Source organism: Zingiber officinale, chromosome 5A (assembly GCF_018446385.1).
Source record: "Zingiber officinale cultivar Zhangliang chromosome 5A, Zo_v1.1, whole genome shotgun sequence".
NCBI lineage: Eukaryota > Viridiplantae > Streptophyta > Magnoliopsida > Zingiberales > Zingiberaceae > Zingiber > Zingiber officinale.
The window spans coordinates 104,400,709-104,423,606 of record NC_055994.1 but is presented as its reverse complement, the minus strand read 5'-3'; the positions used below and the strand labels follow the sequence as shown (position 1 = coordinate 104,423,606).

Below are 22,898 nucleotides of genomic sequence, written 5' to 3'. Positions count from 1 at the left end.
TTAATACAATAAGACTAGCATGTAGGTCAGCTCGATGACTTGATCTCACAAGTCATGGATATAGAGATATCAAGCTGACACATGGGTATGCATTAGAGAATGTATACTGAATGACCCGCCATGAGAAAGTATTATGGATCGTTATATGAGTGTCATATACTTTCTCATGTGACTATTAGTATGACTATTAGTCCTTAGACCTGAAGTCACCATGGATCTCTACATAAGGAGTTATGTACTTTAGTTTCGTCAAACGTCACCCGTAACTGGGTGGACTATAAAGGCGATTACTGGGTATATAACAAATTATGCAGAGGGATGTGAGTGATGTAGATGGGATCTATCCCTCCTATATGACGGGAGAGACATCGATATTCTTGATAGAGTGAGACCACGAAGTGTATGGCCATACCCAAATGAGTCAATATGAGATATTGAGCTCATTTGATTGATTGAATCTACTCAGAGTTCAAGATTTAGATTGGTCAGAGGATGACACGGTCTATGCCTCACATTGATCAATCTAGATGTCTAGGATAGAAGGACACTTGTCACATATTGTGAGGAGTCACAATTAGTAGTCACAAGGTGATGTTGGATCTCAACATTTCTTGTAACTTGGGTAGCAATGATGTATTGCTAGATGCCGCTCATTGCTTATGTTTCTAAAAGAGTTTATAACATTGCCAACGTTACAAGAACCTATTGGGTCACACACAAAGAACATGTGCATGGAGATTAGGTTCATATGATGAACCAATATGATTAGATTCATATGATGAATCAAAGATTGGATTCAAATTAGACTTATTGAGTTAGACTCAATTAGATTCAATTGTTGAATGAGTCTAATTTAAATTTGATTCATGAGTCAATTTATATTAATGAATTGAGATTCATTAAATTAAAATTGACTTGAATCAAAGCGTGGATTTAACTCAACAAGGAAGAGCATTGGTCAAGTTTGACTTGACCAAATAGAGGTTGACACATCAAGTTTTGACTTGATGAATTGCCACATCATGAGGATGACTCATCCTTCATGGCATGCCACATCATCCCCTTATATAATGGTGTGCCACCTCATGGAGGTTACACACCATTAATCCTCTTAATGTGGCCGACCACATTAATGTGGGGGTTACACATGTGGTGGCCGGCCACACTAAGTGATGAGTTGTTTTCATTTGGTGTAATTGAATGGTGTTCAATGCTTCTTCTTCCTTGGGTGCTTCTCCCTCTCTCTAGCTTGCTGATGGTCGTGGCTTCATGGTGGAGAAGAAGTGAGAGTTGATTCTAAGCAACTAGGTGGTGTGAAGGTCACAAAAGGAGAGTAACTAGAGGAGTGTGTGAGTTCCTTTTCCCTTCTCTCCTTTCTCACCTTTTTAGATCCAATCCGAGAGCCCTAGAAAGTGCTAGCACACTTGTGGGTTCTCCTCTCCATCTTTGAGTGGTAGAAGACCACTCCTTGTTCGTGTGGATACCGCTAGAGGACCGTTCGCTTGACGGTCTCGAGATCCGGCTACCTTTGGACGTTGCAGGATTGCGAAGGGCACGCATCAAGGGTAAATGTTTTTCCCTCGTAGATCTAAGAGTCGATCGTGTTTTAAACTCGTACTCGTATTTTTTGAAAGTTTTACCTTGCACGAGATCCGTGGCTTGGGCGATTCGGGGTTTCCGCTACACGAAAAGCGGTTTTTCGCGGCCCGAATAACCCAACAGCCCAATGGGGATGGAGAGCTGGATCTGACGATGAGAAGCGGAATGCAGCATGACACTGGAAGATGACATGCAGACCGGGATAAGATACTGGCACGCAGGCCGGGATAAGACTTCGGCACACAGGCCGGGATAAGACTTCGACACGCAGGCCGAGAGGTACTAGCGACACACAGGCCGGGACACATGATCGGCACGCAGGTCGGGCTACACTATTGACACATAGATCAGGATAGGACATCAGCGCGCAGGCCGGGAGAAGACACCGACACACAGACCGGGATAACAACAGGAGCGGAATACGGTCAAATCAGTGGCGCCCAACAATAACCCAGGCACAAAGGCTGAAACACCACAACACACGAAGCTGGAACGAGATAACAACACGAAGACCGACACACAATAAGACGGAATCGGAGCCGGGACGAAATCGACGTAAGGACAGTTGGCACGTGGACTGCTGGCGCACGGGGGCTGTTGGTCAAAGAGGCTACAGCGCGTGGAGGCGTGACGAGTCGAACGAGGCCCCTGCAAGCTAGGCCACGGTGCCCGATGACTGCCGACTAGCAGGGCTGCTGCTTAAAGACCGGGAAAGAGGGGAGGGTTCTGTTCCGACGACGATAGGCCTCAACGGCGGCGTGCACGAGAGCTAGAAGAGAGGTGGCGATCTGCCGGCGGCAGCGCAGGAGGAGGAGAGGAGGCGGCGCAGCGAGGAGTAACCGCCGGCGACGTACATGGTTTCTGGCGGGATGGGGAGCGGTGAGGCGGTTGTGTTGGCAACGGCTCTGAGAACCTCCTGCTGGGCGGCGCTGAATGAGAGTGGCGGCTTGCGTCCTTCGCGGCTGTGGTGGCCGTCGAGAAGAGAATTAACGAAGAAGCCTCCTTCGCCGACAGCCATTGCTCGAAGGTGACAGCGAGAGAGGGAGAAGAAGGCTCCCTGCCTTCACTGTGCTTCGAGCAGCAGAGGAGAAGGAGTGAGGAAAAGGAGGGGGGCGGCGCTGAGTTTGTCCAATGGCGGCCCCGCGAGGAAGAGGAGGAAGAAAGGGCCGGTCCCTCCGGCGGCGGCGTCGCGAGGGGGAGTAGGCGGGAGAAAGGTGGGCCGACGTCGAGAGGAGAGGTGGCGGCTACAGTGCTACAGTGCCCTCTTTTCCCCTTTAAAATCGTCACCACCCCCAAAGACCAAAGTGCCCTCCCCTCTCCACTTATTTACCGCTCTGCCATATATCCGTATCAGTGGCTATAGCAATTAAGAGAAGGAAAAGATCTTAAAATTAAAATTGATACAGAGTATAAGGTCTTATATAGTTAAGTTAAAAACCCCTAAACTCTATTTAAAAAAAAATCCAAATTGCCCTAAAAACTATGAACAAATAAATAAAAATCTAACAACTCCCCTCAAACTCACGATCCTACAGCTAGAAGCATTGAGAGTTTGTTAGATAAGAAACGAAAACGTGAAGCAGAATGTGCCTTAGTAAACATATCAACAATCTATAGCTTCGAAGGAACAAAAGGCAATGTAATAGTATCAATATGAAGATGGTGACGAATAATGTGACAATCAATTTCAATATATTTCGCCCGCTCATGAAAAATTGAATTGCGTGTAATTTTGAATAGCACTCTGATTATCACAATATAACGAAGTAGGTTGATGAAGAGAGACACCCATATCCGCAAACAACCAACGCAACCAAACTATCTCACAAGTAGTTGAGGTCATGGCATGATACTCAGCTTCTGTAAAAGATCTAGAAATAACATCTTATTTTTTACTCTTCCAAGAAATGAGAAAATCACCAAGAAAAATGCAGAAGCCAATAGATTTGCGATCCATAGGATCACCAACCCAATCTGCATCAAAGTATGCATACACGCAACTCAAGAGATGAAGTAGAAGGAAATAAAAGGTTTTGAAATTTAGTGCCCCGAAGATATTTGAGAATATGAAGAACAACATCCCAATGAACTATAGTTGGTGCAGCGATAAATTGACTAGCCACATGAACAACATACGCAATATCTGGACAAGTCACGGTGAGATAAACCAAGCTTCCAATAATAGTTATGTACAAACTAGGATCCGACAAAGGTGAGTCATCAGATGGAGAATATCGAGCATTAGTCTTAATAGGAGTATTAACAACTCTATTATCAGTAAGACGAGCACGCTCAAACATATTAGATATATACTTTTACTGAGATAAAAGATAACCTTTTGGGGAATAAGCAACCTCAATATCCAGAAAGTAGCATAGCGTACACAAGTCTTTCATAGCAAAACAATGAGCTAACTCAGACTTCAAGGAAGCAATTCCATCAGAATCATCACCAGTAATAATCATGTCATCAATATATAATGATAAAATAATACAAGCTGCACTCGTACATCTGACAAACAATACTGAATCATGATTACTAGGATGAAAACCAAACGAAGTAATCACTGTAGAGAACTTCTCAAACCAAGCACGAGGTGCTTGTTTGAGACCATAAAACGCTTTATGAAGCCTGCAAACTTCACCAGATTTGTGTGAAATACCAGGAGGAGGTGTCATACAAACTTTTTCATGAAGATCACCATTTAGAAATGCATTCTTGACATCCATCTGAGATATTCTCCATCGACAAACAGAAGCAACATCAATCAGAGTACGAACAATTGTCATTTTTGCAATAGGAGCAAATGTTTCTTCATAATCCATGCCATACTCCTGAGAATAACCTTTAGCAACAAGACGAGCTTTGTATCGTTCGATAGATCCATCAGATTTAGTTTTGATCTTATATACTCAACGAGAATCAATAGTATGTTTTCTTGATGGCAATGGAACCAAATCCCATGTATGACTCTGATGCAAAGCAATTAGTTCCTCAGCCATAGCACTCTGCCAAAGTGGGTTACAAATAGCTTCTCTATAGGATTCAGTCTTAGAAAGATAATGAATAGATGCAATAAATGAAGCAAAAGAACGAGAATAACAAGAGTAAGCAAAATCTGGTAGTTTAGTAGACTTATGAACACGAGTGGATTGACGACGATGGAGAGAATGATTATCCACAACCTCGGGAGATAATTGGGTAGTGGCAGAAGGAGGAATATGTGGAGCAAATGTAAAATACCGAAAATAGGTGAATATTAATAAGGAAATTTTCCGGAATTTTTCGGGAATTTTTCAGAGCTCGTACGAACGAGTTAACGGGGATAAAAACGGGGGTCGAGAATGCCTGTTTTGGCTACCCCATTTAAGTGAGGAATTATTTTATATTTTCTTATTTTCCTGATCTATTTCTTATTTCTTTTGTCGCCGTTTCTTCCTTGCCGAGCCACTCCCGCAAGCTCGACTTCTCCTCGTGCCCTAACCGCTGTGCGGTTCTTTCCTTCTTCTCTTCCCATCGCGCCGCACCATCTCTTCACTTTTCCTTCATTTTCTTCCTTCCTGAGCCACACCACCGATTCCTCTACTCCCTAACTCTCTGCGTGCCGGCACCAACCCAGCACCACCTTTGCTCCGCCATCTCGCCGAGTGACGGCACCACCACAGCCGCGCGCCGAGTCCTAGCTAGCCATCGGCGCCCCTCGTTGTGGAGTTTCCAGCGCCGGCCACCAGATCCGGGCCCTAGCGCCACTGTCACCACCACTGACCGAGCCGTCGCCGGTGCCCTAGATCATCGGCCAACTTCCTCCTCTGCCTTAGGTTCTGCCGAGCCTCTTCTTTGTTTCTGGCTTCATCGCGCAGCCGCACAGAATCTCTTTACGGTGCCCTAGCACTGCCGCTGACCTTCTCTTCCTCTGATTTCCGACGATCAAGAAGGTAAGGATTACTTAGTTGAAGTTTGGGATCTAACTATGTACTATGGTCGTATTCCTGATCTTCTCCCGTTCTGTTCAGTAGGGTTCAGTGAGTGAGGAGGGTCGCCGACATTTACTTCTTCCGGCAGCGATCAGCTTTGGCTGTGGGTTGAGGTAAGCGTTAACCCTAGCTGCTGAAATGGGTGTTGGGTGATGGATTGCTAATTTTTGGGCATTTAACCATGATTGGACATCGGTATCACAACGTATACCTCCGACATTGATCAACTGAGGAATCCCTGTTTCTTGGTGAGTTTTTGTGTTCATTTTGATGGTAGAATGCTTAGGGGGATATTGAATTCAATGTAGGAGTCATTGCTAAGAGTGTGTTGATCATTTAGTAGTAATTTATAGGTATGGATTATATTTAGTTTGAGATTCGATTTAGCTAATTAATTTATAGGTAATTAGCTAAATCTGTATATGTATTACAGGACCTTGACGCGAGACGAGTATCTCGATATCGGATTGGATCTTTATTATCGGAGGCGGGTACTTTTGACTTATGTCATTTGATATACATAGTAGTGAATTTAACAAGTTGCATTAATTATGTCCTTTATTTGTTTCGGTTAGTCACTACCCAATATCTGATACATGATTGATTGATTGCTTGATTTGCATCCCATGTATACTTTATTTGTTTATACATGCTTATAGGGGGTAGTGATATACCATGCTTCACCATGTTCAGGACCTAGGTTTTTATACTTTCTGTGTACCTTTGATTCGATATGATTCGTTGACCTAGGGTGCACTTTTCTATATATATGGATTAGGTCAGGATGTTTTTATGGTTATTGCCATGCACCATTTGCATGATTGCATGCTGTGCGATAGTCCGCTCCATTATTGTTGAGCATATCGCCAGTTACATGGATCTGCACACACTACCACTCAGGCAGAGTGTGTTGCAGCAGGGACTCTGTTAGGCACCGTTGGTCCGCTCATGGGTAGTGTGACACAACGTGTTATCCGGCAGGGATTCCTCCCCGTCATCGTGTACCGGGAGTTGAGAGCATTGCGCTCCCCCATTTATGATTTAGGGTAGGAGGATAGGTGTACTCCGACAGCATCCCGTCCACTCGGTCACTCATCAGGAGTAGTGACGACAGAGTGCACGGTTGTCACAGCCCTACCCACTCGGCCTCACTATTCTGTGAGATGATCGACTGGCATCAGGGGTGACCAGGACGCATCATTGGCATCATATGCATGATGCATTTATTGCTTGTGTTTGTGTTTGCTGCATTTGCATATTATTTGGATACCTATGTTTGACATGCATACAGGATTTCCCTATCCCTCGGACTGTTTGACCTTATACTCAGGTCCTGGTTAGTACAGTCTCTCCTGTTTACTTCCGATGCATTTTTATCTTTCTTATCAGGAGACTGTACGCATGATTAGTGCTAGGTGTTATTTCCCTACTTTGTATATCAATTTTACCTGCTGAGTGTTGGACTCACCCCGCCTCCATTGTTGATATTTTCAGATTGATGCTGTCAGGAGAGAGTTCCAGTTGCTGGTCCCTGAAGACCTCGAGGATATGATTGGTTTTCTTTTGGTTTTCTTTTCTGTTCTAGACTGTTTTGATCTTGTTATGTTTTGGATTATTTTACTTATGGACATGTATGGATTTTATTATGTCGATGGATTTGGATTTGGATTTATTCTACTACATGCCTACCTGGAAGGCTGAAGAGGTGAGTTCGTCGGATTTGAGATTTACGAGTGTAGTTGAGTAGGGTGGATTTCGAGTCAGAGTACTATTGTTTCTGAATATCTATATAAACTGCGTGGTGATTGTTTTTATTTATTGTTATCATTCCAGCCGCCTGTGGCTGAGGTATATGTATTATGTAGAAGTTTCAGATTGTCCGCCGTGCAGGGGAGATGCTGCCGAAATTTCTTTGGACAGAGACTCCTCTGGGGCGTGACAGCAAATATCTCGGGGATCAAAGTACCAGATTCAGTTGAACTACCAGTAGAATTTGTGGGTGAATCTTCTCAGTATTGGTATTGAAAGGATCAATGCAAAGCAGATCTGACTTTGTCATATTATACGAACTAGCTAGAATAGAAAAGAATGGAATATGCTCAAGAAACACAACATGACGAGAGACATACAATTTTTGACTAACGGGATCAAAGCAATGATATCCTTTTTGACTAACACCATAACCCAGAAAGATATAAAGAGCAGACCGAGATGCTAACTTATTAGGCTCTGCATGCGGACGAAGGACAAAACAAGTACAACCAAAAACATGCAAAGAGAAATAGACAGGAGCATACCCATACAATTTTTCAAAAGGTGACATCCCTGAATTGTGTGAGGTTGGAATTCTATTAATGACATGAGCAGCAGTAAGGATTCCTTCCCCCTAAAAGGCACTAGGAACACTGACATATAATAAAAATGAATGGGTTGTTTCAACAAGATGTCTATGTTTCCGTTCCGTTATGTCATTTTGTTCAGGAGTATCTGTACACGAGATTTGATGAATAGTACCATCAGAAGCAAGTAAATATGAAAATTGATTCATAGTGTATTCACCCCCCCTCCCCCTCCAAATCATAACGAAAACACTTTATGACATTAGAATATTGAGTTTTCACAAGAGCTCTAAAGTTATTGAAAATTGTAAGATAATCAGACCTGTGTTTCATAAGATAGACCCAAGAGTAACGAGTGCAATCATCAATAAACGAAACATAATACCTTGGCCCCTCCTTTTGTAGGAATAGGAGAGGATCCCTACACATCAAAATTGATAAGATCAAATGAAGCAGAAGAAAAAGAAGACTTTTAGAAAATCGTAAGACAGAAAATTTGGCCAGTTTACAACCACTACAATCAGAAATATCAAAACTTTTTAAAGGTCCTCATGCTCTTGTAAAGGCTAAAAACTGCAAATGAGGCGTTGAAACATAACCTAAGCAAGAGTGCTACAAGTAAAAATCAAAAGATGAACGACTCAGATGAAAAGACGATAAATCCACACTCGAAGTACAACTTTTGGTAATTTGAGTTGATCTAAAACATAGAGTCCTCCTTACTTATGGTCTGTCCCAATCAACCTCTGAGATTGCGGGTCCTGAACATAACAATTGGATGAAAAAAATAGACTAGGTATCCAGACTCACATAATTGACAAGCAGAAACAAGATTTAAAGTAAGTCTCGGAATATAATAAACATTAGTAAGAGATAAAGAAGATGTAACCATGGAACCAACAACTATTAATGACATAGGAGTACCATCAGTAGTCACAATAGATATAGATAAACTGGGAGAAAAAGAAATAAAAGATGAGAAATTGGATGACATGATGGGAGGTACCAGAGTCCAAAATCCACAAGGATAAAGATATACCTGAAATACTAAATGACGACAAACCTATATGAGAGGAAGCTGACATGACAAAGGGTTGTGAAGTAAGGAACTGTTGAAACTGCTCAAACATATATGAATCAGATTTCCATGAAGCATATGCACGACCAGGCATGATGACAAAACAAATACTTTTCAGAATAATCAAACTGTAAGGATACACATTTGTATGATTCGTAAAAACTGATGTCAGGACGACCCGTGACCATACAAAGAATCTGAGACAAAAAAGGATGTCAAATGTAGAAATCAGTAGCACAGGACGTCAATATCAAAATCAGTAGAAAATGACGTTAGTGCTAAAATCGGCAACATAGGGCTTCGGCACCGAAATCAGTAGAAAAGAGCGTCGACGTTGAAATTGACAACACAGGACGTCGGTGCCGAAATTGACAGAAAATAACATCAGCGTCGAAATCGGCAGAAAATAATATCGACACTGAAATCGGTAGGATAGGATGTCGGCGCCAAAATCGACATAAAATAGATGTCAGCGCCAAAATCAACAACAATAGGACAAAAAATAGATGTCGGCGCCGAAATCAATAGCAGCAGTAGGATACGACAGCGGCAACAAGAAGCAATAACAGGGGGCGGTAGAAAAAATTAGATCAGAGAGAAGGAAAAAAACTAACCATATTATTGGATCTTAAAATTGATACAGAGTATAAGGTCTTATATAGTTAAGTTAAGAAACCCTAAACTCTATAAAAAAAGGAAAAAGTTCAAGTTGCTCTAAAAGCTATAAACAAATAAATATATAATCTAACAGTGAACGCAAGGAATGGATGTTTCGGCATGGGAATGACCTAAGTCATGTCAAATTTATAGTACAAAATGTTCCATACCTCATGGCAGCGTCTTCTCCGACGACAGCTCATGGCGGCGGCGTTGTCTTCTCCAACGACAGGTCATGATAGCAGCGACGGTGGCATTGCGTGTCGAAAAGGTAAAAAGCAACGGTGAAGGAGGTGTTTTGTGGGTGACAACAAAGGCGTGCGACGAGAAGAAAGCGGTTTAAAAAATTGTATGGAATTAATTGAAACCCTAACCTAAGCCAATTAATTTCCTATTTAAATTGATTTAATTAAATTTTAACCGAATTATCCTTTAAAAATATTATATAAAATCTATTTTAAATTTTAAGAATTCCTAAATAAATTTTATATATTTAAATTTATTTATTTTACATGTCATTAACTAATTATTATTATTAGTCAAATTATTATTATTAGTCAAATTATTATTATTATTATTATTCATTTAATTACTAAATTCATTCTAATAAAAAATTCAAATGATAAATTTTAATTATTTTTTTTTATAAATTCACTCCGTGATCGTTTCGTGAAATGATATTGGAATTAAAATAATAAAATTCACGATGACAACCACGATCATTCAGATGAATCATATTTAAAACATAAGTTGAATAAAAATTCAATCACGATCGTTTAGATGAACCATATTTAAAACAGAAGCTGAATAAGAATTGATTAATATCTAAGAGGCGTCAAAATTAAACCACTAGGGAACATGCTGAATAAGAGTTGATTAATTTTAAGATATCTTTTGCACTCGATTTCAAATTTTATATTGATAGGCTTCCACAAATTTGAGCTAAATCGTTAAGAAAATTTAATCGGAAGGCATGGAGATAATAATAATAATAATAATAAAAATTTGTCTGCCTTCTAGTAGAAACTTTCTTCATAAGCAGATGGAGAAATTCTTGATTTGTCATGTTTGTATTGTTCACGAGTATTGCAATTGATATTGGAGAGCATGTCTTTTGTTTTTTTATGACTTGACCACTTATATGGCTAGTGGTTATCGGTAATTTATTTTTTCCATGATTTATCTTTTTCGTATTGATCTAAGGACAGATTGACAGAAGCGCTAGGACAAACGAATCATCTTTTACCACATGCACGAGTATTACAATTGACACCTCTAGGGCATAATCAAGTCGCTAACCATGTGACAAATTTATAGCATGAGTATCGCAATTGACATCAGTGACTAATTTGATATTAGTAGGCAATAGTATAGTAGTTGATGTTGACGCTGACAATAATTATGGATGTAAACCAAATCAATCGGCAACATGTTTGTTCAACTATTTTGATAGTAATGAAAGCTCAGATATTTAAGTGTGTTAAATGAGTTGTGCATTAATAGGCAATGGAAGTAGCTGATGTTGATCATTGCACGTCTTGTTTTGGCTGATGTTAACGGTGACAACAATTATGGGTGTAAACCAAGAGGGATTTTACCCGGGCTGACATCCATGCGCGATGCGCCTTCATTCTTGGAAGCACCTCCAATACAGAGAGCCGCCCATACACGTTGCACACAGATATCGTCCAAGATATCAATTTAACGGAGGCACCTCCAATGCAGAGAGACGCCTACAGACGTCACACACGGATATAGTCTAGGATATTAATTTCGTGTAAACCAAATCAGCTTGAACATATTTGTTCAACCATTTTGATAATAATGAAAGCTCAGATAGTTGCAAAGTCTTTAGGATGTAGCTTTTAAGACGACTACAATGATTGTGACTGAGTTATTGAACTAAGGCCATGTGCAGACCTAATAGTAGGACAGTATTTGGCAGACGCTCTCCCGGCCCTCCTTTCATTGTAGCAATGGTGATTCAATAAATGTATGGAAAGTGCAATAATGAGCTAAGGCCATGAGCAGACGTAATAGTAGGACAGTATTTGTTACGATTCGTTCATTGCACTCATCCATCAAGATCATCTACTTTGAGTTTCTTCTATCTTTTTCTATCATTGATGCAATGTAGGGAGATGAGAGTTGGAAGTCTGTCTACAGAAATATGTCTAACTAACCACAAAGTACATTTATATTGAAAGTGATAATGAAATACACAGATAAAAATTTGATATTTTCAGAAGATAAAGTGATGTTTACAGGTGAGGTGGTGATGTACAGTTGATAGGAAGTTATTAAAGATGATTTAGCACAATATTGGATAGTAAATCCAAGTAATTTGTTAAAAATATAGAGCGAAAGGTTTTTGTTCGTAATATTGCTCGCCATGCCAAGAAATCAAAGTATCAGTTTCAATTATCAGATAGCATCATACACTTCATAAGTTCCCCGTGCAAAGAAATTAGTATCTGATAGCATTCTCCTTCAATTCTAGAGTCTGATGCCATTTCAATTTGTGACTGAGATCTGAAACTGAAACTCAGTTCTTATCACAGTTGTAAACACATCAATTTTTAAACTAGTAAACCATTGACGAAACGAAGTTTAGAGACAGGTAAACACATCAGTTGGTAAACAAATTCAGTTCTGAAACAGTGAGCATCACAAACTCAGTTCTGCAATGAAACTGAACATCATAAACATATTCACTTTCGACTGAATATCATAAACTCATTTCTGAAACCGAGATAAACAGATTCAAAAACTAATCTGAGAAACGCTTTCAAAAAAACCATATTATCTGAGCTGAAAATTTTCACTAGATTCAGTGGCAAACACATCATTTTATCTGATAAATGAAAACTCTCAATCACTGACAACAATCTGATAGACACTATCAATCTAATAAACCTATTCAGCCACAGATTGACCAACACCAGCTTCTTATACACAGCAGTCAGAAAGACTTATATTTAGACTCAATCCCAAAATCTATTTGGTAAGTAGTTATAAGTGCACCAAATAGTATTCCCATAGTTAAGTTCAGTCCAACAATCAAGACGCAAGAATTTTCAATTATAAAGTGGCCATCAGGGAAAATTCAAAAACCTCTACACAAGGTAAACTGATTGATTGATAACTGGCGAAACTTGTAAATAAAGATCTACATCTCATCTGGCTAAAAACTGATACAAAACAGAATTAAAATGCAGTAACCGCATCAGAGTCAGAAATATGGATTGTAAATGATCAAATCTGGTACAAATCCTTAAACAAATAGCAAATTATTAGATTGCAAGCAAATTGCATTTTAAAACTAAAATAGATTGTAAACAATTGACAAAACATTAAACTTTGAAACAGAAATTCAAATTGTTCATCATGTTTACAGTCACATGTAACTAAAGTGCCATTTTAACCTTGTCTAGTTAACTTGCCATCAAGCACAGACCAATCAAAACAACCTATGATCAAAATAACTGATGGACTGAAACAAAACTTGTTAATTGACCCCATATACTATCCTCCACTCTATGCCAATCATCTTTTGAAGTAGTATGAATGAACCTCTGGTCCAACTTTAACAAGTGATGTAGGACAGAACTCAATCTTCAACAGGTCATAACTTTTAACTCAGATGTTTGATCAAGGCTCTGTTTGCTCTCACGCTCTTTCAAAGATCTACATTTGTTATGGGTGGAACTCGTAATTGCCAAGTTTTGGATCTAAAAAACATCGTGTATGACTTTTCGGAGGATCTGAACATCTTTTTTTATTAATTTTAGTAATTTTTATTTTTATGATATTTAGGATATTTTTGATATGTCGAGTATTTAAGGGTTACAGTTTGTCTATATAAGCATTTTGTTTAGCTATTTGAAGGATTATCTTGATTATTCAATAAACTTTCTGTTTTCGGTAAAACCTTGAGACGACGTGTGGCTTTCTCTTCGTTTTTTTAATTCTCTTCTTATTTTCTCCACAAATCCTCTTTCTCCTCATCTTACAGGATAATCGCTATTCCGTTCGACGTTAATTAGTATCAAAGCACAGATCTAATGGAAGGTCATCATGGTTGTGATCGCGATCGTAACAATAGACATGTTCCAATTGAGGAAGACGAGAACCATGGCCAAAGCGTTTAAGACATGATGGTGATTGAGGATTTACAAAGACAAGTTACAAATTTATCCTAGCGTCTAGCCACGCAAAATACAAAATCTCATTCTCATCACAAGAAAACTCCATTTGTTGTCCTGAGGCTTCTCTGCTATAGAGAAACTATAGATGTTGATCACTAGCTTGAGTCCCCTTAATCTACTGAACAATAGGTGACTGTGCAACAATGGACATTAGTATCCCTAGCTCTGTCTGTCTTCGCTCTACCAATCCCAACTGGAAAAACTTTGTATCAATTCTGTAACCATAACTCGGTGACAAGCCAAAACTCCTCGAGATTTCCTACTCAAAGCATCAGCCACCACATTGGCTTTCCCTACGTGATAGTTAATATTACAGTTATAATTCTTCAAGAATTCCATCCATCTTCTCTATTTAAGGTTCAACTCCTTTTGAGTAAACAAGTACTTAAGGCTCTTATGATCTATTAAGATCTCAAAAGTGATCTCATACAAATAGTGTCTCCAAATTTTTAATGCGAAAATGATGGTTGCTAACTCTAAATCGTGAATTGGATAATTCTTTTCATGATCTTTCAGCTGATGAGAATCACATGATTCTATCTGTTCATGCTGCATCAAAACTGCACCTAATCCTTGATACGAATACAAATCCATCTTCACTATAAAATAATACCCAAACAGATGTAGTTATCAGTTTTTGCTTAAGCTCCTAAAAACTAGCCTCGTAAGCCTCTGTTCAAGTAAATTTCATTTTTTTTCCTAGTCAGTTGAGTCAACGACATAGCAATGCTGGAAAAACCCCCAACAAGTCCTCGGTAATATCAAGCTAATCCAGAAAACTATGAACTTCCTATACTATCTTCAACTGCTCTCAGCTTGTAACAACCTTTATTTTCTATGAGTCCACTGAAATACCTTTATTAGAGACAATGTGTCCCAGAAATTCCACAGAAGATAGTCAAAATGCGAATTTACTGAACTTCGTATAGAGATGTTCTCATCAAAGCGTCTCTAGAACTATACGAAGATGTTGTTCAAATTCCTCCTCGGATCAGGAATATATCAGAATATCGTCAATGAAGACGATGACAACTAATCCAAATACCCTAGGAATATCTAGTTCATCAAGTCCATGAAAATATCTAGAATATTGGTAAGCCCAAATGATATTATCAAGGACTCATAATGTCCGTACAACGGGTACACTCAACCGTAAGATCACTGACAACAGGTTTATAATCTGATCAACAATCGCAAATCATCAAATCTATAAATATCACTCACATACTACTCCTCATATCACTATCAACGATAATTACTTAACAATAGACCGTGAAGTCAGATATCCACTACTAGATCATCAGATCGTACATATCACAAAATCTGCTTTCACCATATCCATCAATCCCAAATTATCCTCAACATTAATCAACATTGATAGCTTCATAAGAAATAATAGAATAAAAGAAAATCATTCATCCTTCTTTTTAACAAAGAATATCAAAATTGTACTTGAAAATAACTAAATCATGAACTCCGCTTGACTTTCAGGTGGAAAGCTAAGGAGTTCATCCTGAAACATATCTAGGTATTCTAGAACTATACATATATCAGAGCGAAGTGATGTACTATCCTTGTTAAATCTCATTAACGATAGTAAATATCTTCGACATGAGATAGTAATTGCTTGTCTTATATTACCGAAACAAAATACTCTTTCATCATTAGTCTCGACGAATACCATAGATGGTTGGTCCGGGGTTACATGGTTACTACCCTTACTCGACTGTTGAGTATAGCACAATAAATTACCAACCAGTGCATGTCAAGAAGTATGTCAAGTCTCATCAGGTACTCAAATATCCACCATAAGAGAATGACAATTCAAAGTCCAAAGGGTCACTTGACCTCTTGACTGAGAGTCTACCCATTAAGAGGGTATCACTGTAACTCTCAAAATCGTGCCCATAAAAATCCTCTGACAAATGTCAACAAGACCTTTAGGAAATGATCATGTGACCAAGGTCTTGAACTATTTGATGGAGACAAAATTAGTTGAGTCGACTAACCATTGTCCTATAATCCATTATACTACAGTTGCTCTACTTAAGGTTCACGAACCTCTAACAACGAGCTATGCACACAATAGTAGAGGAGCACTATCAATAAATAGCTGGTGGAAATAACTGTCAACTGACGCTCTGTTCCTCGAAGATCATCTTCTTAAATTTCCACTCAGTAATAGTTGGATCTTATAGGTGTTAAGCAACTAACACCACTTTCACCACATCCTTGTGAATCATATATCCCAATGTACCTTCTAGGTTTTCTAACCATATACAACCGATCCATGAGTCAAAATCTCCCATAGCATAGCATTGGGCGAGTCAACTAACTATCATCTTATAAACCATTATGCTACAGGTTGCTCTGCTTATGGTTCAAGAACTCCTGACAATGAGCTATACTAAAGGAGGTAGAAAGTACTCTCTCTCAAAAACATCTAAAAATAATCACCAAGTGATGCCTTGTTCTAAAAAATTATCTTCTGCGCCTTTCTTCACATGGTGCCTGGTCAAAGTCATATATCCAAATATACTCTCCAAGTTATTCACCCATGTAACGGATGTATCTCGTAAGTGTTAAACAACTAGCTCTACACTTGTCCACCCCATTCACTACTAGAATAAAGACCTATTATGACATTTTATTTATGACACCGGTTAAAAAATGTAGTTATAAATACTCTATAACGACATTCCTAGAAAAATGTTTAATTTTAAAAATAAATATCATATTAGAACCCTTGCCATGACATTTATTATAAATGTCATTATATAAACATATAAATCACAATTATTTTATCCGTTTAACCTAAACTTTTTCCAACTTCTCCATAGCCGCCGCACAAGGCATCCTTTCCGCTCCTTCCCCCTCCTGTTGCGAGAAGAAAGAAGAAAGATCCCTGCTCGCCATGTAACCACAATTTTTTTTCTTGCTTAGTAAATAGTTCTGTTGCTGACGAAGATGCAGCGAGTGCCGACCGTCGAGGCAAGGAGGGGCGATCGCTCCTCGCCAGGCAATGAGCGACCGGCTCGTGGTCGATCGGCTCGCAAGATGCTGCAAGCGAGGCACTGAGGCAACGAGGCAAGGAGCAAGAAGCAATATCTCTGCTCGCCAGGTAACTGTAAATTTTTTTCTTGTTTAGTAAATACCACCGTTGCTGACGAAGAGGTAGAAAGCGTAGACCGCCGAGACAAGGAGGCGTGACCGCTCCTCACCGAGCAACGAGCGACCACCTCGCGGTTGGTCGACTCACAAGCTGCTGCACGTGAGGTGACGAGGAAAGGAGCAAGAAGCAAGATCTCTGCTCGCCAGGTAACTGTAATTTTTTTTCTTATTTAGTAAATAGTTCTGTTGCTAGCGAAGATGCAGCAAGCGTCGACCACCGAGGCAAGGAGGGGCAACCGCTCCTCACCAGGCAACGAGCCACCACCTCGCGATCGATCGTCTTGCAAGCTACTACAAACGAGGCAATGAGGCAATGAGGCAAGGAGCAAGAAGCAAGATCTCTGCTCGCCAGGTAATTATAAACTTTTTTGGCATTTGACTGAGATTGTTGCAGCTAGTGTCAGACATTCAACATGATTATTTGGGGTAGTCGAAGAGGTGGTAGCACTGAAGGATAGTGAAAGAAAGAGCAAGACTATTAAATAGGGTAAGCATAGAAAGAATCTGGTATGAATCATGCTGTTAGTATTGTTTCATTTAGCTTCTGCACAAACTTAATTTGTTTTAGCTATTCCACACTTTATTCTTGCCATGCACACACTTGATACTAGCATTGAATTTGAATTGTTGTAAACAAGAATTTTAATTATCTATCAACCCTCTAGTCAACCATTCAAAACCTTCAAAAGAGACTTAGTGTGAGACCCTTTTAGATCAAGTCCAATCAATTTGGAGTGCAGTCAAGTTTTAAATGGTGGCTTAGAACTTTTCCCATCAGAATGTAGTTTGTTTCTATTCAATCACTAAAAGTTCATCTGTGCTATTAGTTCCAAAATCTTCAACAAAAGAATGTAGCTCTGATAGTCGCTAATCAGTTCCTTGTAGAACGTTGCCAATCAGAATCTTCATCTAATACCACCAGAAAACAATAAGAGAGGAAAAACATTCATTGAAATATTTGAAACTTTTTTAAATAGATGATAGACCTAGACAATCATTCTAAAATTGGAAATAGGTTTGTAATATGTCCAAATATTTTATTTAACAGGTGAATGCTGACTGTAAGATGAAACAAAGTCTTATAGAATGAAAAGAAATATTTTGATCTCAAGGTTACAAGGCTAAAGGAAAAATCTACCTAAATCTCTGAAAGCACACAACCATACAGGGCCATAACCATAAAGGCACAATGCCTGAGTGCACCACTAACTCAACATAGGAGCTCCAAGGATACTGCCACTTCTTATAAAGACCATGTGGGGGCTCCCAGCCAGCAAAACCTAACTACAAAGTTACATGGAAAATATTCAATTGCTTTCAATTCCTAGAGAGGTTTTAAGTTTTACTTAGGAAGGGGAAAAGCTATAGTGTTGTTTAAGGCATTGCCTGGAATGTGCTCTTTGTTGAATAGGACTGCATACTTGATGCTTGTGAAGATGAGTACAAGGGAATGATTGTCAATCCAAAGACGTTACCATGAAACACAAATGTGTTTGCTCATGCTCTTGAGGCATTCATTTCAAGCTGGAATAGAAGGTATTTGAAAATTGAAACACAAAAATTGGGCATTTGGATAAACTTGCCTATCTAGATTAGTAACTTATGATGAGATAAATTAACCTCTTGATTGTACATTTGGATAAACACAAAAATTGGACATTTGATTATCTAGTTGATACCTCTTTTCATGTTCTTGGTTGGAATGTGATTAAGCCTAAGATGTGTATCTCTGTCATAATTTAGCCTGCTTGATTGTTTGTAAATGAATAAAACACTTGTTTTTGGATTTAATTTTGTATTTGTTTCACGGCTGTGAATTGTTTCAACTTTGCTATTTGTTTTTGACTCTGATTTTTTGTGCAGGGGAAGAAAGGGATCTGGCTTAAAGTATCTTTGGGTCGCTCTTAGTTTGTTCCCATTGCTATAAAGGTATTGCGTCATTTAAGATCATAATAATTTTATTTTTTTTAAAGGAATAGTAGAAAGCAAGCGTCTAATGAGATCTAAATTATGAAAGAATATAAACAATCTTTTGTTGTGCCGTTAGTCTTATTTCTCAGTAATCACACAACAAGGACATCTTAGTGAGCTGGGAACATCACTACTAGGACATCCTTGTAATCCATAATGTCCAACTCCATCTTGTTTGCATGAGCATAGGGTTAATCTCCCTTAGTGCTATTGAACATGAAGAAGTGGTTTGGATTCGAGATGATGTTGCAGGAGTGGAACTTGATACCGATTTGTGATGAAAATTTATCTAGTTTATGCATTTAATTAAATGCATATTTATTTAATTATCATTGTAATAACAGTACAATATGTATTTTTATATGATGATTGAATGATATATGGTGTTATGCACTTCTTTTTCATGTTTAACTTTTGTGCACAGATAGTGATGATGTACTTCCTAATACTATTAGGAAAAAAAGAGGTCCTACATTTATATTTGATATTAGAAGGTTTATGATTATGTATTACCTATAATTTGTAACTAACTATTATTTGTAATAGGAATGACTCCTAAGCACCTAACTAAAAGGAAATCTCACTTTAAACTTCAAATTGAGATTGATATGCAACCATCAGCTATGTGTACAAATCACATAGATCGGCATTCAATTGAACAAGGTATTATTTAAATTTATGCATATAAAATTCTTATTTGCATTTTTTTACTTGAATTAATACTTTTATATATGGTGAAAATATGCAAGGTACCTTGAATAACCAAAGAGATGCAGCTTCAAATCAATTTCATGTTGATGTACAAGATCATATCCCACATGTTGAAAATAATTCTTTAGTTCCATACCAAAATGATGATATGAAAGAAAAATCTAGTGAAGGTAACATATATGAAAATTATAATAATTTATTTTATTATTTATATGTTGTCTTAAATATCTTGTTTAATTTTTGTGCATAGATAATAATGATGTACTTCTTAACTACCACTAAAATTCATTGAAATATTATTAATTTTTTATATTTATCATGTAATTATAATTTTAAATAAATATGAAATACATTTGCAGTTAACAGTAAATGAAGATTACTATTAGGTGAATATGAAATGATACTTTACATTTTATCGTTTGGTATGATATTTAATCTTTATCATTATTTCTATTAACTTTTTGTCTTCATTGTTTTATTTCACTAATACAAATTTATTTATTGTATTTGTAGGTGATAGGTACTTGGATTTTTGTGAAGCAATACGACAGTTGAAGATGGTCTGCCTAGTTAGTTTTTATTTTATAAGATTGTTCTAAAACTTAATATTTTGAGTGTAGTGTGTTGTTAGTTTTGGATGTAAAAAACTTCTTGTTAGTTTGCGTTTGTAAATTTGACTCAAATATTTGTTGGATGAATTTAGATTATCTATTTGCACTTTAAATTATATTTTAAATTTTTTTTCTATTCTAAATGGTGGATGGATTGTGATGATGTGTAAATATTGAATTTATGTTATATATTCTATATAAATATTAATGATCATTTTAAATATATTTATAAATAATTATAATGACAGTTGTTAATGTATTAGTTAAAGTGACATTTAAATTGATTTTATAAATTATCTTTACTGATATTTTTTATTGTCCTTATAAAAAATATAAATATCATAATAAATGAGTTTTGGTGACATTTAGCTTTATCACTGTTATGATGATAACACAACATATATAAATGTCCTTAAAAAAGACTTTGCTTGACATTTTAGAGTGTCGTTATATCTTTAAATTAGGACACTTTTGATGTTAGCATTGATATTGTATAACGACATTATAAAATGTCAGGAAATGGAGGAGGGTCTAAGATGACATCACTTTATAGGGCGTTTTTTATAGATGTCACCAAAACGTTAATGTCACCATAAATATGCTATAAGGACATTTATGTGTGTCATGATAGACTAATTTTCTTGTAGTGATTGTGGATCATATATCTAAATGTACTTTTTAGTTTATATAAGAAGGTATGAGTGGTCCATAGTCAAAGTCCCCATGAAAGAATATATCGATCCTCTACTAATAGAGCCACTAATGGTACAACTAATTTAGTTCTTTCTACATCTGTACAAGTCATGTACTCAAATGTGCCTTCCAGGTTATCTAACCAAGCACAAGTTGCTAGTAACCCAAGGTAGTTTTAATGTGATCAACCAATTCAGGTTAGGTCCTGTTGGTTTCTAACCCTGTGTCTAAGTGTGTAGGAACTTAGGAGCACAAGAAGTCAAGCGAAAGACATAACTAGCAAGGACGGCACGGGAGATAGCCAACGGACTCAGTGCATCTGAGGGACGAGGTGCTACAGAAGAGTAGGTGGGCGGACGAGAAGGAGGCGCTCGACGTTTCCGAGGAAGGAGAAGCCGGAGCGGAAGATTGCTCGAAGGACGGAAGTTGGGTTCAGGTGAACCCTATTTCGGATGGCCAATATCACTCAAGCAAGCGGAGCTGAAATGGAAGACCCGGACCAAAAAGTCAACTTCCAAGCACCGGACCTAGTCCGGGCGCCCGGACTCTGGGTGGTTCGGGCACCCGGACTCCGAGTGGTCCGGGCGCTCGGAACCAAAAGTTAGCCAATTTGCGACGTAGTGCGTCCCGCTGCATCGAGGATAAACTTTTATCTCATTCCAGGCGCTTGGAATCCTTTCAAAAGCCCCGAGCAGGGCTATAAAAGTAGCCCTGCTCCCAGAAGTTAAAGATAACAAGAAAAAGAGAGAGAATACTTGTAAACGATTTCTTTTATCTAGCTTCATATTTTAAGTATTTCAATTGATGTAAGAGGCTTCTCCGTTCGAAGGAGACATTAGTGCGCTTACCACTTCCTTGGATTAATAACCTCCTCGGTCATAACCAAATAATTCGTTGTGACTCTTCCTTTTTAATCAGTCTTTTATATTTTATGCAAGTGTTAATGTTAATTAAGTTATAAAAGTTTGAGGAAGGTCATTTTTTTTTGCAGGGCTATTCACCCTCTCTAGCCAGCCACCCAATGGTCAATAAAGTGGTATCAGAGCCAAGTTACCTCAGAAGGACTAACCACCGACTGAAGAAAACAAGAAATGATCAGAGCTAGCATCTACCCACCAACGTTCGAGGGGAAGTTCACGTTTTGGAAGCGACGAATGGAGGTATTTCTTAAAATAGATTTTAATATTTTATTAATAATGAAATATGGTTATGAAGTACCAAAGAACATGAATGGAGAAGAACTCACAGAACACCTCTGGAACAAAAAGTAACGCGACGATTTTACGTCAAACGGTAAGGCTGAATTTCATCTTATAAGTGTACTACCGGTTAAGGATCTCGACAGAACTGGCAACTACTAAAGTGCAAAAGAACTTTGAGAAAAGTTCTTGAAGCTCCACAAAGAATCAAAAGAAGACGAATCCAACTCCTCGATGGACACCGAATCGTCGTTAGAAGAATCTGAAACCGAGGAAATCATTGGAACAACTCTATTAGCCAAGTACCTGCCTGAAGATAAAGAAACTTCTTCTGAGATGAGCATTAATGATGGGGGAGAGTCTTCAAAAGAAAGCAGCGAAGAAGGGGGAGCATCGGACAACGAAATAATAACGATAAGCAAGGTACGTTCTCGATCCCCTGAAGAACTATTTAAGTTCATTAAAGTGTTTTCTAAAAGTATGTTTAATTTAGAAAAAGAAAATGCAAAGTTGAAATTAACTTTAGAACACAGAATAGAAGATTTTGATAAATTGAACCTTGAAAATAAAAATTTGAAAGCACAAATAGACAAATTAAAAAATGACTATGCATGCTCAAATATTCCTTGAAATTCAAAATTTAAAGGACTAAGCATCTTACAATTTCACAAAGGTAAAATTAGAAAA

The 22,898-nt window shown here is 38.1% G+C and overlaps 1 long non-coding RNA gene across 1 annotated transcript; it reads left to right on the top strand.

The window, feature by feature from the left end:
• The first annotated feature begins 16,656 nt into the window (after positions 1-16,656).
• LOC121981302 lies at positions 16,657-20,435 on the top strand. Its single transcript, XR_006111794.1, has 6 exons — positions 16,657-16,976; positions 17,043-17,513; positions 18,890-18,955; positions 19,544-19,660; positions 19,747-19,878; positions 20,222-20,435. It is a non-coding gene; the product is annotated as an uncharacterized LOC121981302 (long non-coding RNA).
• Positions 20,436-22,898: the final 2,463 nt, after the last annotated feature.